This window comes from Rhinolophus ferrumequinum, chromosome 3 (assembly GCF_004115265.2).
Source record: "Rhinolophus ferrumequinum isolate MPI-CBG mRhiFer1 chromosome 3, mRhiFer1_v1.p, whole genome shotgun sequence".
Lineage (NCBI taxonomy): Eukaryota > Metazoa > Chordata > Mammalia > Chiroptera > Rhinolophidae > Rhinolophus > Rhinolophus ferrumequinum.
Genome location: NC_046286.1, coordinates 53,767,108 through 53,781,967, shown reverse-complemented (window position 1 = coordinate 53,781,967; position 14,860 = coordinate 53,767,108). Strand labels below are relative to the sequence as shown.

At 38.1% G+C, this 14,860-nt stretch overlaps 1 protein-coding gene across 2 annotated transcripts in view; it reads left to right on the top strand.

Annotated features, from left to right (window-relative positions):
- The first annotated feature begins 1,280 nt into the window (after positions 1 to 1,280).
- Positions 1,281 to 14,860, top strand: part of FBXL4 (F-box and leucine rich repeat protein 4) — a 70,066-nt gene continuing 56,486 nt past the window's right edge. Inside the window, exon 1 of one of the 2 annotated variants that reach the window (XM_033103390.1) lies at positions 1,281 to 1,477. The gene's annotated coding sequence lies outside the window, so the exon portion shown is untranslated. Of the gene's footprint in view, positions 1,478 to 11,772; positions 11,970 to 14,860 lie in introns of those variants that run through there. The other variant, XM_033103391.1, reaches the window with a different exon arrangement.

The following is a 14,860-nucleotide window of genomic DNA, read 5'->3' as shown; positions in this document are numbered from 1 at the left end:
ACTTTAGATTTTAGACTGAGATTTACAGAAAAGTTGTAACAAGGTTACAGAGGGTTCCCGTATACCACTCGTGCCTTTTCCCCTTAAGAAACCAACATTGGTGCGTCATTACTATTAACTAAATCCACTCTTTATTCCAATTTCACTAGTTTTCCTACTACTGTCCTTTTCATGTTCCAGAAACCCATTCAAAATGCCGTATTACATTTACTCGTCCTATCTTCGAAGTCCTCCTCTGGTCTGCGATAATTTCTGTTTTTCCTTTTTTTCGTCCCCATTAAGTTGACAGTTTTTTCAGGAATTTTGAGTTTTCTTATGTTGTCCCAAGTTTAGACTGGGCTTGTGGGTTTTGAGGAAGCATATCATAGCAATGAAATGCCCTTCTCATCATCAGGGTGAATGCTATCAACTTGGTTTAACGCTGATGGTGTTAACTTTCACCTGGTCAAGGTAGTGTTTACCAGGTTTCTCCACAATAAAGTTACTTTCTCCTCCTTTCCATATTCTTTGGAAGCAAGTCACTAAGTGCTGCCCATACTCAAGGAATTTGGGGATTAAGCTTCAATTCCTTTCTAAAATTTCCTGTTTGTGTACAATTTATACTGCACATCATATATCAGCTCAGTTCACATATATGTTAATTTATAAATAAATGTCATTATTTTGCTTCCTTAGGAGCAATCAGATAGCAAGTAATATGTAGTTCAACATCTCTTCATTATTAAATGTTTTTCTATCTTATTGGAAACTTTGTAAAAAGATAAATATGATGCAAACTAAACATAAGGGTGATATTATATATACTGAAAATTAAAAAATGACTAAGGGAGACCGTGAGAGCGTCTTGTTCATCAGAGGTAACGACCACGGGTTTCTGAATGTTGGGAGGGAAGTGAGCCTGCAGGAAGGATTTGTATCTGGGGCATAAGAAGTTTGCAAATTTGGTGAATTATACCTTTAGAAAGCGTATAACTTTGTTGCACTTTCCCTCTGATGACTTGACCAGCCGTAATCCCTATGCGTCACCTGACCCACAAACTCTGGACTGAAGAAGCCCTAGAAGACTACACTACAATGGCAAACTGCTGCAACGGAGGAATTTTTTCCCCGAAGCAGATTGGCAACCAGCCCGCTTCGCAGTAACGGAGCAATTTATAGGGCACGCCTGGGGCCGGGAAGCTCCTCCCCTCGGCCTAGGAGAGGGCGGTCCAGACACCACGAAGAGCTTCCCGCGGGAGCAGCGCCCCGCCTCCCCTCTCGTCCCGCCCCGTCCCGCCCCGCCTCCCCGCCCCGTCCCCCCTCCCCGGCTCCGCCCCTCCCCGCGGCCTCCGCGTCTTCCTTCCGGGTCGCGCTGGGCAGGGCTCGCTGCGGTCACGCCGGAGCGCGGGAGTTTGGGAGCCGCCCCGCGCCCGGGGCCTCCCCATGGCGCCTAGTCGCTGGTGGAGCCCACGGCGCGCGCTCTTCCGGACCCTGCAGGGTACGGCCCTTCTTTTACTTCTCCCTCCAGCGGGTCTCCGTCTCCCTCGTTCGGCGCTGGGGATGGGCCAGGCCGGGGCGCAGCGCCGCGCTTTGGGGCGCCTGGGCGCGCGGCAGAGATCGCCACCGATCTCCTCCCCCGCCGCCCACGCCGCGCTTGCGGGGGCTTCCTGGGGACCCCGAAAACGGCTTACGTCCCTCGGGCGCTGCTTCTCCGCACCAGTCTGCAGTGCCCGAGGCGCCGCCCCGGAGTGCGGGCGGCGCAGGGTTGTTTACGCCGGTGTCTGCGGGAGGTGGTGACCCTGCAGCCCTGCGTTGGCCAGTCGCCCGTCTGTGTACTTGTTGCTCCTGTGCCTGCTGCCTTGATTTCCTTTTGGCATCCCATCCCTAAGCAGGCCCCTGTGTTTAATTCAGAACTGCCAGGAGAAATCCGGCAGCAGCTTTGTTTCCGTCCAGGGGTGTCCTTAGAGTGCGGTGTGATGATGAACAGCCAAAAGTGACCTCCCTGTCAGCATGTTGGCAAGGGGAGTGGTTTTAGGCTTCCTTGATGGTTTCCCAAATGCTCATGGCCACGAAGTCGGGAGGCAGCCACTAATTGAAATATACAAATAATTAGAAAGTCATGATAGAAACCTGTAGTCAGGTAGTTGCGTTGGCAGCGTACTGTGTCTGGCTTTATGCTCTGTAGGGCCAACACTAGGTGCGGGGTCTCGCTTGTCTGTTCGATGACACAAGCTGCCTTTACTGCTTCCTGGTGTGTACACCTCCGTTCTTCAGTTCAGAATATAGGCACATTTTTTTCCCCCTTAAATCTCACTTCATGCTGCTTTTGTCCTGTATTACATAGTGTACCTGTTGGTTGAGTAGAGGGAAATGTTCCTTATAGGTCAACACTCCTATAGTCCTTTATTAGACAGTAGTAAGTTCTTGGGGGGGAAAGAACAGTGTATTTCCAGTGGTAGTGCATCACCCCATAGGAGGCATTCTTTAATTGTTCATTAGAATTGGATTCCTTGTGCCACACACTTCCTTTCTGAGTACCTACTTTTTTTTTTAAACTGCTTTCCTAAATTTTGGCTTTTCTGAACCCTGTACTTTCATGCTCTTCCCTTTTGCTACGACTTGAAAATCAGAAGCGTCAGCTCACTGTGAGATGGTTAATTTCTTTCCACTAACACCATGATCCAGTAATGTAATTTTAGTCCTCTGTACAATGCTAACTGCTTATCTTTTACTTTGAAATAATGGTCAGTTAACAAAAACAGCCTCTTCTTTACTGTGTTTGCCTCATGCATGGCCTCATCCTCTTAATTTTCCTGTAATTAGCATAATGTGTTTTAACTTCATGGTTCTAACTCTGGTGTATCCTCTTAGACCTTTTGCATGAATTGTGTATAAATATCCTGCTCTGTTTTCTTCTAGTACTTTTTAATGGTCTTATTCTTCATATTTACATTTTTAACTTACCTCAATTATATTTTAATGTAAGAAAGGAAGTAAGGCTCTAACTCCCCCTGCTCCCCAAATTGTTAGCAAATGACCCCATCATCATTTGTTGAATTCTGTTTTTCCCTACTGATATATACTATGTTTATCTTAGCCCCTAATTCTGGTATATGCTTGGGACTTCTGAACTGTTGTTCAGTGGACTGGCTTCCTTTGCTGATACCATGCTGCTCTTATTACTCGGGCTTTATGATGTGTTTTAATGTCTAGGGATTCAAACAATGCCTGGCATCTTGTAGGCATCGCTAAATATTTTTGGAGTGAACACATTTAGTGGGGTATGTTTATTTCCTTTTTTTACCCCTCCCTTTAAAGTTTCTTGCTTATTCTTGAAATTGTTTTTTAGCTTGCTTTTCTCATGGTCATTATTAACTGTGACTAAATCCTTTCTCTTGCTAATTCCGAACTCTCCATGTAGAGTTGCTCCTCGGAGTTGTACATGGAGAAGCAGCTCAATTCAAAATCTCTGATTTGCATTGTATATTAGTAAGTGTATTGTTCTCCTCATCAGCTCTGACTCAGTATGTTATGTACCTGATTCCAGCAGCTCTAAGGGGTAAATGCATATAGAAGTGATCCCTGAGACCCATGTCTATTTGTATTTTACCATCCCAACTGGACATCTTAAATACAATGTATTTTCAAGTGTTGCGATATAATAGATACTTAGAAACATGATTAGATCATAAAATAAATGTATACATTCTTAAAAAAAAATCAAGTAATACATACAGAGTAGCCATAGGAGAAAGTAAAAGTGTTGTGTGCCTACCTGCCCAGTAACCCAGTTCCACAGAGATCACTGTTTAATCATTTGTTCTCTCTCTTTCAAGACATTAAAAATACATGTGTATAAGTCTACATTTGTTTCATAAATGGCAGTTTACTCTATATATTTATAACTTCCAGTTAGTAATAACTAATGAAAATCTTTCTATGTCAGTGCATATAACATTATCTATTTACAGTGTTTTTGGTATTTCATTGTAGGAATAACCCAAAAGTGCTTGGTCAAAGGCTACATACGTTTTAAATTACGACAAATTGTTCCATATTGCTCTTCAAAAGATTGTTGTAAGAATAACTTTATACAATGTTTGAGAATGCTGTTGCTGCCATATCATTGATAGGAATTGTCAAGGCTGAGATTTTACCCTACTTGCAAGCTAAGTCTCAGATGCTGGCAGAAGACATGAGACTCCTGGGTCAAAGACAAAGCACAGTGGTAACAGTAGCCAGACGATTATCATTTTCTTGTGCTGCTTCCTTGACCCCTAATTTCCACACGGTGATGTGACGAGGGTCAGATGATTCTAACACACACAGTAGATTGCATTACATGAAAGGAGTCCGGAGCTTAGGGAACCCAAATTTTTCACAATAGGCTGCAAGTAAACTTGCCTAATCTTTGCCCTAGTGAGAGACATTACCTTTATTATGCTGGAGAGTAAACAAACCTACCCTCTGCTCCAGAAATAGACCTCTCTCTATCTGCCAAGCTGTTTGAGATACGTATATATCCTTGAAAAGGTAGTCTGGAACAAAGACAGTGTACCTGCTTATCAGACATGCAGAAATGTGAGACACCTGTGAAGAATTGTCTCAAAAACAATGGCTGCTAAAATGATACAATCATTTTTTACATTTTAGTAACTTTATGGATGAAAAATGCTATTTTATTACTGTTTTAACTCTGCATTTCTTTGCTTTATTAATGGAGTTGAATATATGTAAATGTTTATTAGCCATTTATGTTCTTTTGTTACTTACCTGTTTATGTTCTCTTTGCGTAGTTTTCTGCTGAAGTGTTCCTCTTTTTCTTATTGATCTGTAATAGCTCTTTATGTGTAGTGGCTATTAATGGCTATTAATGTAGTGGTCCATCATCTGCTAGTGTTTTTACGTAGTCTATTTTTTTAATGCTGTTTCTGGGAGCTTTTGTTAAAGGAAATCTTTAATATATAAGTTGTCAGTTCTGCTGTTTTCTTCATCTATAGACTGAGTTTCCACCCCAAGGTTATTAAAATACTCTTTATATGTATTCTCTTATTGGATATTTTGTATTATATATTTAGATTTTTAAAAATGGTTGCTATGATAATATTCTAAATTTACTTTTCTAAATGTCTGGACATTTTCCAAACCATTTTTGCCAGGCTGTCCTTTCCCTGTTGTTTTGATTTGACACATCTATTATGACATACTGTATCTTTATGTATTGTTTTCTCGAAACTGACACATCAGTAAGCAAAATATGTTAGTTTCCTACTGTGACTATGAATTTGGTTGAATTCATCCTTATAGATTACTATGTGTAGTTGTTTGTTTAGTGGACTTTAATCTTACAAAATATAAAATATCTTTTTTTGTCCTGTGTAATGATTTTTGCCTTGGAGTCTTCATTGTCTGATATTACTATTGCCATCTCTGTCAGGTTTATGTATACCAGATAGATCTTTATTGCCCATATGTTTATTTTCAGTCTCTATATCATTTTGCTTTACTTGCTTCCCTTAAAAACATCAAACAGCATATAGCTGGACTTTTATTCTCCTTTCAGTCTTCACTGCTTCCAATTTGAAAGTTTGTCTTTATTTTTTTGCATTGTTAAAAAATTATTTTTTAAAAAGATAATTATAGATTCACATGCAATTATAAGAAACAATACAGAGAGTTCCTGTGTATACTTCATTCTTTTTCCTCCTATGATAACTTCTTGTATAACTATAGCACAGGAAATTGACATTGATACAAGCTACAGATCATACTGAGATTTCATCAGTTTTACATGCACCTGTGTGTGTGTGTGTGTGTGTGTGTGTTTAGTTCTCTGCAATTTTATGTAGATCTTGTGACAACCACCATAGTCAAAATACCATTCTATTACAAAGATCCTTTGTGAAAAACAGTTTATCTTTTAATAGGAAAATTTAACCTAGTCATATTTACTTTTTTTCCCTATCCCCTGCAAATTTGAAAATTCTAGAACCATCTATAATTGACTTTCTGTTACCCTCGTACCTCCATTTAATAAAGTGAGACATTGACTCCTTGCCTTCCCCCCATTCTTGGGTCAATTGAATTTATTTCCTTTTTACATTACTTCTGTTTTTTTTCTCTAACATTCCTTTCAACTTTACCAGTACTGTATCTGTAATGATTTAGATTTAACTGCAAGGTCACTGATTACTTGATAATTATGTCTTCCCCTTTTTAAAATTATTTACTTTGTTTTTTTGACTAGAACATTTTCTTAAGTCATGTTTTTAAGAAGAGTTTTGGGACACACACCTGCATGTTCATAAATATTTTTCATTTTGTTTGTTTTCGTGTGAATAAGAGTTTGAATTAGTATTTTTTTCTTTAGAATTTCTAAAATATTACATGATCTAGCATTTCCTTGAGTTTTTGTGAGCTTCAATCTCTTGAATTTATTTTATATGAATATTAGGTTTCTTGCTTCCCGGTTCTAGGTCAATTATCATTTTTTTCATTTTCATTTTCAATTTACGTTTGCCACAATGTTTTCAATTTCTGAGAACTTTTAAAAATTTTTTCTTTAATTAGCTTGCCCTTATTTTATGGATCCTATACCCTATGAATTCACACTAAAGGCAATAGTTATTATTTTAAAACTATTTGCCTATTTTTTTGCATTAACTTTTTTTTTTTTTGACTTTTATCTGTTTAAGTTAAAAGTTAAAATCAATCTAGTCGTGGAGGGCGCAGCTCACAGTGGCCCATGTGGGGATCCAACCGGCAACCTCGTTGTTAAGAGCACCGCGCTCCAACCAACTGAGCTAACTGGCTGCCCCTGCATTAACTTTTAGTGGAGACCATTTGCTCTAATTGTTGAACTTGTTTCCCCGGTGTTTGAGGTGGTGAATTCTACTCATATATATAAATGCAGATACATACTGATGGGTTTCTTTCTGGTTGGGAGTCTAGTTTCTAAAGTCCTGAAAGTCAGTATTCTCTTCTGGACAGGTAGTACCCTAAGGCCAGGGGAGTGGTTGGGGTTCTTGGATCAGGCTGAATCCCAGAATAAAGGGGCAGGACACAGCAACTTCGTAGTGGATATCTTTCAGGGTGTGTTGGTCAAGAACTGACTAATAGGACACCCATAAACAAGCTGATCCTAGGGTATCAAATCTCCAACTTGACTTGTTTGGGTCCAAAAGAAACACAGAAAACAAAAGCATACGGAACAGTCCCATTGCCTTAAGAATTCCTTTGTGAGGCCCTTTTTCAGTTATTGTGCTCAACCCCGTCTTCTCCCCTGACTTCATGGCAACCACTGATCTGTTTGCCTTCCCCGTAGCTCAGCCTTTTCCAGAGTATCATATAAATGAAATTAAACAATAGGTAGCCCTTGGGTGTGGCTTCTTTCACTTACAAAATACCTTTTAAGATGCATTTATGTTCTTGCCTGAATCAGTGTTCATTCCTTGCTATTGTTGAGTAGTATTTCATTGTATGGGTGTACCACTGTTTATCCGTTCATCTGTTGAGACAGTCTTAGATGTTTCCAGGTTGGAGTGATTATGAATAAATCTGCTATAAACATTTGTGTACAGGTTTTTGTTTTAAATATACATTTTCTGTACAGTTGGGTAAATACCTAGGAATGGGATTGCTAGATGGTTTGATAAGGTATGTTGAACTTTATAATGAACTGCTATACTTTTCCAAAGTGGTTTTATTTGGCATTCCCACAGGAAGCGTTTGCAGCATCCAATTTGATATCATCTTAAAATTTGATTAATCTGTAGTTAACTGTTCCCACATGTAAAATACTAAATACTCTTTGTCCCAGGGTTTGCCCTTTTGACACTATCCTTAATACTACTATAAAGAATGTTTGCTAGGACATATAAAAATAGGCCATAAAAGAAAAAAAGGTAAACAATAAAAATTGAAAACTTTTAAAAAGATATTATCAAATAGATGAAAAGGCAAGCACAGACTGAGAGAAATATCTGCAAACCACATATCTGATAAAGATTGTATTTAGAATGTGTAAAGAACTCTTACAAGTCAATAGTAAGAAAACGAAAAAAACTGATTTAAAAAACCGGCAAAATAGACATTCCACTACAGAAAATACAAATGGTAAAGAAGAACCTGAAAAGATGCTCCACATCATTACTAGTCAATTGAGAAATGGAAATTAAAATCACAAGATATTATCGTCCCTGTACTGGAATGGCTACAGACTGACAACATTAACTGTTGGTGGGGATGTGAAGCAGCTAGAACTCTCATATATCACTGGTAGGAATGGAAAATGCTACAGCCTTTTTGGAAATATTTTGGCATTAGAAACAACCCAAATGTCTATCAACAGGTGAATGGATATGTCCATATAATAGGTATGATCTGGCAATAAAAAGGAACAAATGCCTGATACATGTAACGGGGGGTAAATTTCACAGATATGCTGAGCAAAACAGACAAAAGAATACATATATATTTCACTAATATCTAACTCTAGAGTAGAGGACAATCTGATTTATAGTGACACGAAGCAGATCAGGTTTTACTTGGCATAGAGAGTGGATTTGGTGGTTGAGAGGCGACACCAGGGGGTCTTTTGGGCTAATAGAGATATTCTGTATCTTGGTTTGGCGGTGGTTACATTGGTAATGTTTTTCTCTGAAATTAAGACCTAACTGGAAAATAAGCCCGAGCATGATTCTTCAGGATGACATCCCCTGAACATAAAACCTAATGTGTCTTTTGGAGCACAACTTAATATAAGACCCGGTCTTATTTTCGGGGAAACACAATGTATGTCTGTGTCAGAGCTCATTGAATTGTATACTTAAAATAGAGTACATTTTTTTGGAGTGTAAATTATGCCCCAAAGTTAATTTAACAGTATTACACTGTTTTAGTTAATTGCTTTTTTAATTTGAATGGCGAGTGGTGACATACTACCTATGATCTGTACTTGGATTTTTGTGAGGAAGGCTAACTAAATTCAGTATGTTTTCACTAGGTAAAATGCTGTTTATTTAATGTACGAAAATGTAGAGCTAGTATTTGGCTAAAGTACATTCACATCTACTTTGTAGTTTTCATAGCTAGAAAGAGATTTTTTTTTCTATCTACAGTGATTCCATTAAAATTATCCTCAACCAGAAATCCCTAATTTTTTTAGTTATATTCTAGGTTTTAGTTAAATATACATCGTGTGTCCGCTAAAGATTTAGGGTTATTCTAATTATATAGTTCTTCCCATCCAGATGATGTATTCTTACCCATCATTAAAGAATTAGGAAAAGGTGAGCTATAGATAATACATTATCTAAGGTGTGTTATATTCTCATACCTGTATAATTAGAAGCATGTCCTTTGTCACTCGGTGACATTGTACCTTGGGCAGGAAGAGGGTTTCCAGATCGATAGTATCAGAAAATCACAATTCACGTCTCCTACAGCTCGGCTTTAAAACAAAACAAAAGAAACAACAAATTGACTCCTTAATTCCTATTCCTTGTGGCTGAAGATTACTAACACCCCTGCCAGTTCTGAAAATGCCCCTGGAATATTTCTTAGGTTTAGATATGCTTGTTTAGGAAAGAATGAGAAAAGATTTTGCAGAATTGACCATTATCAAATTCTAGTTTAAATTCTAAATTTGGTCCCTTGTTGTCTGACAAGCTCATTCCTAGTTTGACTTCTTAGCACCTCTTGGTAAGTCCTCGCCATTTGTTCATTAACTCTAGAAGTTTTGAAGAGCCATGTATGTCCCAATACTTTTTGTATTTTTAAGGCCTGCTTTGATTCCTGGAGAGAGAGAGGTACTGTTTGCCTCTTTGATTTTCCCTCCACCTTTAGGTTTTTCGTTCTTGTTGGTGCCCTGGACTTCTGCTTTATTTGCGGGGATTTCCAGGAAGCTTTGAAGCTGGATAGAAGGTTGTATTCTCCCTGTTCATCCACCTGGTTTAGTTAAGAACTCTACCTATTTATTCTATATTGAGAACTTGATTAAAAATTGGAATCATAATAAAAAATGTTTTCATTGGAGGAGAATTTACTTAGAGGAAAAGAGAGGCACATGAAGTCATAATATTCTACCCCAGTAGTCTCCTGACAATGTTACATTTTTTTCAGTGTAGTACATTGGAATGTAAATAATTATGATGAAGAAAAAGGATGCTTTTGCTAATACTCAGCCTTCGCTCCTCCCCAGCATATCTAATACCAGAACAATTATCAACCTGTCTTTTTACCCTTGCTCTTATTGCCTTATATGAACTGTCTGTTCCATCTTGCTCTTAAGTTATCCCCTTTTTAAAGAACTTTTTCATCCAGTTTTTCCAGTTTCCCATAATCACCTTATGGCCTTAACACAGGTTTAGAGTGTTAAAAAAAAAAATCACTGTATTTGAGAAAATAGCTTTCTTTACCTCTGCAATCATCTCTTTCATGAATTTTTCTTTAATTTCAATCAGAGTTTCTTTGTGGGCAAGGTCAAGTCTTTTCCGTACTCAGCGGCTGCTTTTGTACTAACAGAAGTTACTACTTTTTTACATTCTCTTTGAACAGTAAAATTGCAATATGTACACTATTCCTTATTAAATGGCTTCAAAGAAGGGCATACATTTGATTCTTACCTATTGTGTTTTGGTTTTTATGATCCATTTTCCCCCTCTTTTTCTCTATATCAAGGTAAGGAACTTTTTTTCATTTGTTTGGTCTACATGTACTTTATCTTGAAGAATCACTGGTTTTGTTTCTGTGTTTATGTTCATTCTCTCCTGCCCTCTTCTCGGCCAGTATTCAAAAAACATAACAAATGTTTATTGAGAATGTATTGGCCTGTGCTAGGTCCTATAGGGGTAGTTATAATTAAGACGCGTTCTCTGAACTTGAAGAATTCATAGCCTGAGTAGAAAATTATCTCAGCATATAGGAAATGACAGATAACATGAATGAGCTAACAAAAAGTGGGTGGTGGATAAGGTCTGCACCTGACCTTAAAGGATGAGGAAAAGGTGCCAAGCTGAGGAAGAGCAAGGGCATTCCAGAGAACCCAGCCTGGGTGGCAGGCTTGGAGACGCTCAGGTGGGAAAGCAGAGGTGTAATTCTGCTGGGTGTGCCGCACGTGAGTGGGTGTGTGGAAGTAGAGGGGAGAGGGAGAAGACTAGTGCCACGGGAGGTAGAACGTTCTTGTGTATCATTTTATCAGAAAGACAGCCGTCCTTTAATGGTACCTCTATACATTTGAGAATGAGGAAGAAGGCAACTCAGAGAGGACTGAGAAGCAGTTATCTGAGAGGCGGAAGGAGATACAAGAGCATGTGGTGCCACAGAAACCTAGACGGGCAGGCCAGGACAGAGGGCTGGTTATGAGTGTTAGCTGTGCACCAAATTCAGATATACTTCCACTCTTCTCGATTGATAATTTCCTCCATTCCTCCATGTCGTGATTTCTAGATTCAACCAGAAAAGTCGTTTCCTCAAAATAGTGTCTCTTGATCAGTTTCAGCAGGATACAGAAATATAACAACATTTAAGGTTCCCCCTTTTTTCTTGATTTGTTACCACATTATGCACTGTTTCATTTTAGTATTACGCTGCAAAGCTGCCTAAATGCTCTTTTTCCCCCCTGTCATTTCGTTGACATGTCTCTGTGGGATATTTTGCAAGTAAGATTTGTGTTGGGACTTGCCTTCAACATATGACTATGCCTTTATTGTCTGTCCATTTCATCTTTTCCTATGTCTTTTCACTTTAAGTTAAGAATCCTCTTTTGAGTTCTCATCGTGTTTTCCAGGTTCTTTCATCACACTACGAACCTAGCCTTTGGGTGGTCCTGGCTCAAATTCATTCCCATCGCCTCCTTTTGTTTATTTCATGAAAAGTCCGTTTCCTTCCTTCGTTTTCCTGTGCGGAAGCACAAGCCGTCTTCCCTGCCGTTCCTGCCATCCTGCGTCTCTCCGCCTCATCGACTCCCTGTCTCACTTCAAATCTCAGTAGTAAGCATATGTTCTCCCTTGTCTATTCCTCTTAATTTCTCTTTTCCACTGTTAGTGCTTTCTCTGTAATTGTATTATTTAACTTTGTTAAGCATTTTATAATATGAAAGATGTAGTTGACAATAAAGTTGTAATAAAATCATGTCCTATAAAGCAAGTTGTTTCCCAAGGAATATGGGAGTCTCATGATACAAGTTAAAATGGCTATTATTTTGTGTTCCTTGATGATGCTAGTAAAAAAGTTCAGTGTGTTACAGAGAATTTCTCACCTCAATCATTGTTGATCAGTGTTTGGATTAAACAATTAATGAAATGAAGATCACCCTATTTCTAATTTAGACTTTTTGTTAAATGGAAAATAATATTTATATATGTTGTGAGAGTCTTTAAAATTAAAGCAGCATTTTGAATGAACTGGAAAAGAAAATGTCTCCCAAAAGGTATATTTTATGATCACCCTTTTGGACAAATTTAGTGTACGAGACTAATAATTATTTATTTGCACAAAGTGGGAAAAAGCATTTTGTCTTTGAATCCCATTCCCCTCACAAAATAGAGTTATGGTATCTTCTTCATTGGGTTTATTGACCATTGGGATGTTTATTGGTTATCACAAATTGCCTCCATGCCTTGGCAAAACTCCAGATGAGCATGGACAGTTTGGACTTTGTATTGGTTGTAGCTGCCCACATGCATCCTGAGACTATAGCTCTATTCCCTTTTCCAGCTTCATTTCCCAGAGAAAAGAGAGAGCTATCCTTTCTTCTCCATATGTTCTTCCCCACCCCCAAAACACTTTTGTGTGTCATCTTAGTTGACTGAAAAGGAGCTTAGACTCAGTGAAGGATGTTTGCAATGGGTTTGCACGTTCTTCTTTTTTATTTCTATGCCTTGTTTATTTTCAAAAACAGGTTTTAATTTCATTGCATTTTTCTGAATAGTATTGCTGATAAAAGAATAAATATATTTGCTTTTTCAGTGTTCTATACCCTGCTTTTTCTCCTTTCAGAAATTTATTTTGTCATTTTTAGCTGCATCTCACAAAAAATTAACTCTAAAAATTGCTATTCATAGTTGGAAAAAATAAAGCATCCATTTACATTTCTCTTGTATACTAAAGAAATTTGAACATATATGTTTGCAGTTTATGACTCATTTTTATATGTTGCCTCAGTGCAAAATTTTATGTAACTGTAACACAGCCTTAAAATGATATTGTCCACATGACAGTCTTGTTGCTTTTGATATTATCCCATAATCCACAGTGGTAAAAGCTCGCTGGGAAACAGTTATAAAGTTTGTGGTTTGAGATGTCAAATAGAATTTGGCTTTCACAATTTGTCTCAATTTTTTTGCCAAGAATGATGGTGAGCGTTCACATGAATGATGATACCTTATTTTGGAGATGTTTCTTTGGTTTTATAAAACTCTTACTTTGTGATAAATTCAGTTTTATAAAGAAAATGAATGGAGCTTAGTGGAAGCAATTTATAGACTATGGAGTGAGCAGTGATGCCCAAAGATTATACAGCCAAATTCACGCGTCCACCTTGGCAGGTGGTATTCTGTCCTTCTCTTGAAGATTTATTTCCAGGAGTAAAACATCCAGTCTTCCAAATCAGCTGACCTATCAGTTGAGTTGGATACTTGTGCATTGCTCTTTTTTCCCCACATTTCATTTTTATAGTTTAAATTTACTTCATTAGTTCTTTTTCTTTTAAGAAAGTGAGCAACTAAGTAATTCTTTGGAAAATTTTCCCTTTTAATTTACCTGGGGGCCTACTTTGGTATATATGGTAAAAGGAAGAGTTGTATCATGTCAAGTTTTGCTGTTAAAGATTAGAGGTTTGTGCAGTTGTGAATTTTTTTTTTTTTACTTGTCGGATTTATACTTGTGGCTGGTGAAATGTTTGAATAAGCAAATGATATCCTAGATAATTACTTTTTCCCACATTTGTAACATGACCTATACTTCAGCACTTGGTGTTACATGTCCTGAGGCGAATCTGATTTGTTGATTCATGATATGTCAGCACTGGGAACATGTGCTGCAGAAACACGTTCTTTATTTTAATACATGCTTTGTTACTCTTCTCCAGAAAAAGTCTTGTTCAGATTGTGCTATTATTGCTTGTTCTTGGGGTGCCAGTTCTTCCAGTTTGTCTACCTGCTGGACTGTCCCTCACCGTGGTTCATTTTCTCTTATGGGCTGTAGGTTTTGAATGTGATACATCTTAGAAGGAGTTTAATTTGTCCTGTGCTGTGGAAGCATCCCTGCAAAGAGGTTTCCCATCTGCCCCTAACAGGTCCTAAAGTGTTACCAGTTCAGGACTTTTTCTTTTTAAATGTTTTGGTTTGGGGGTTAGTGTGGATTCTAAACCATAAAGATAGTATGAATTTAGGCCCACAGTCTGTGCATGGTACATGCTAACGGGGTTCTGATTTCACTCTGGTGACTTTCCCCATTGCCTAAGTGGATTTCCTTCAGGTCTACTTGGGCTTTTCCTGGCCAGTGAGCTAAGTTTCCATACTCCTGGTTTCATGGATAGGGTGATCTTTTTCCTTAGCTTTGGCTTTATGAACATACTTCCTAATGTGACCTGTGGCTTGAAATAACCTTTCTGCATGGATGTTAAAAAAAAAATCTCCTTACAACCATTAAGGCCTGTACCTGGTTCCATGAGTCATGTTAGCTTCAATTCCTGCTCTCTGCTCTTTGACTTTTCTCTGTTTCTTACAACTGTGGATTTTCCTCACTTGTTTCAAGCTCAGCTGTTTGTTTACTGTTTTACTTGTTACGTTTTGTCCAGCATTTTAGTGAGTTTGGATCTGGCTGGGATTGAGAGACAGAAACATGTTATTATGTAATTTTAAATTATTTTAGAGTTTTA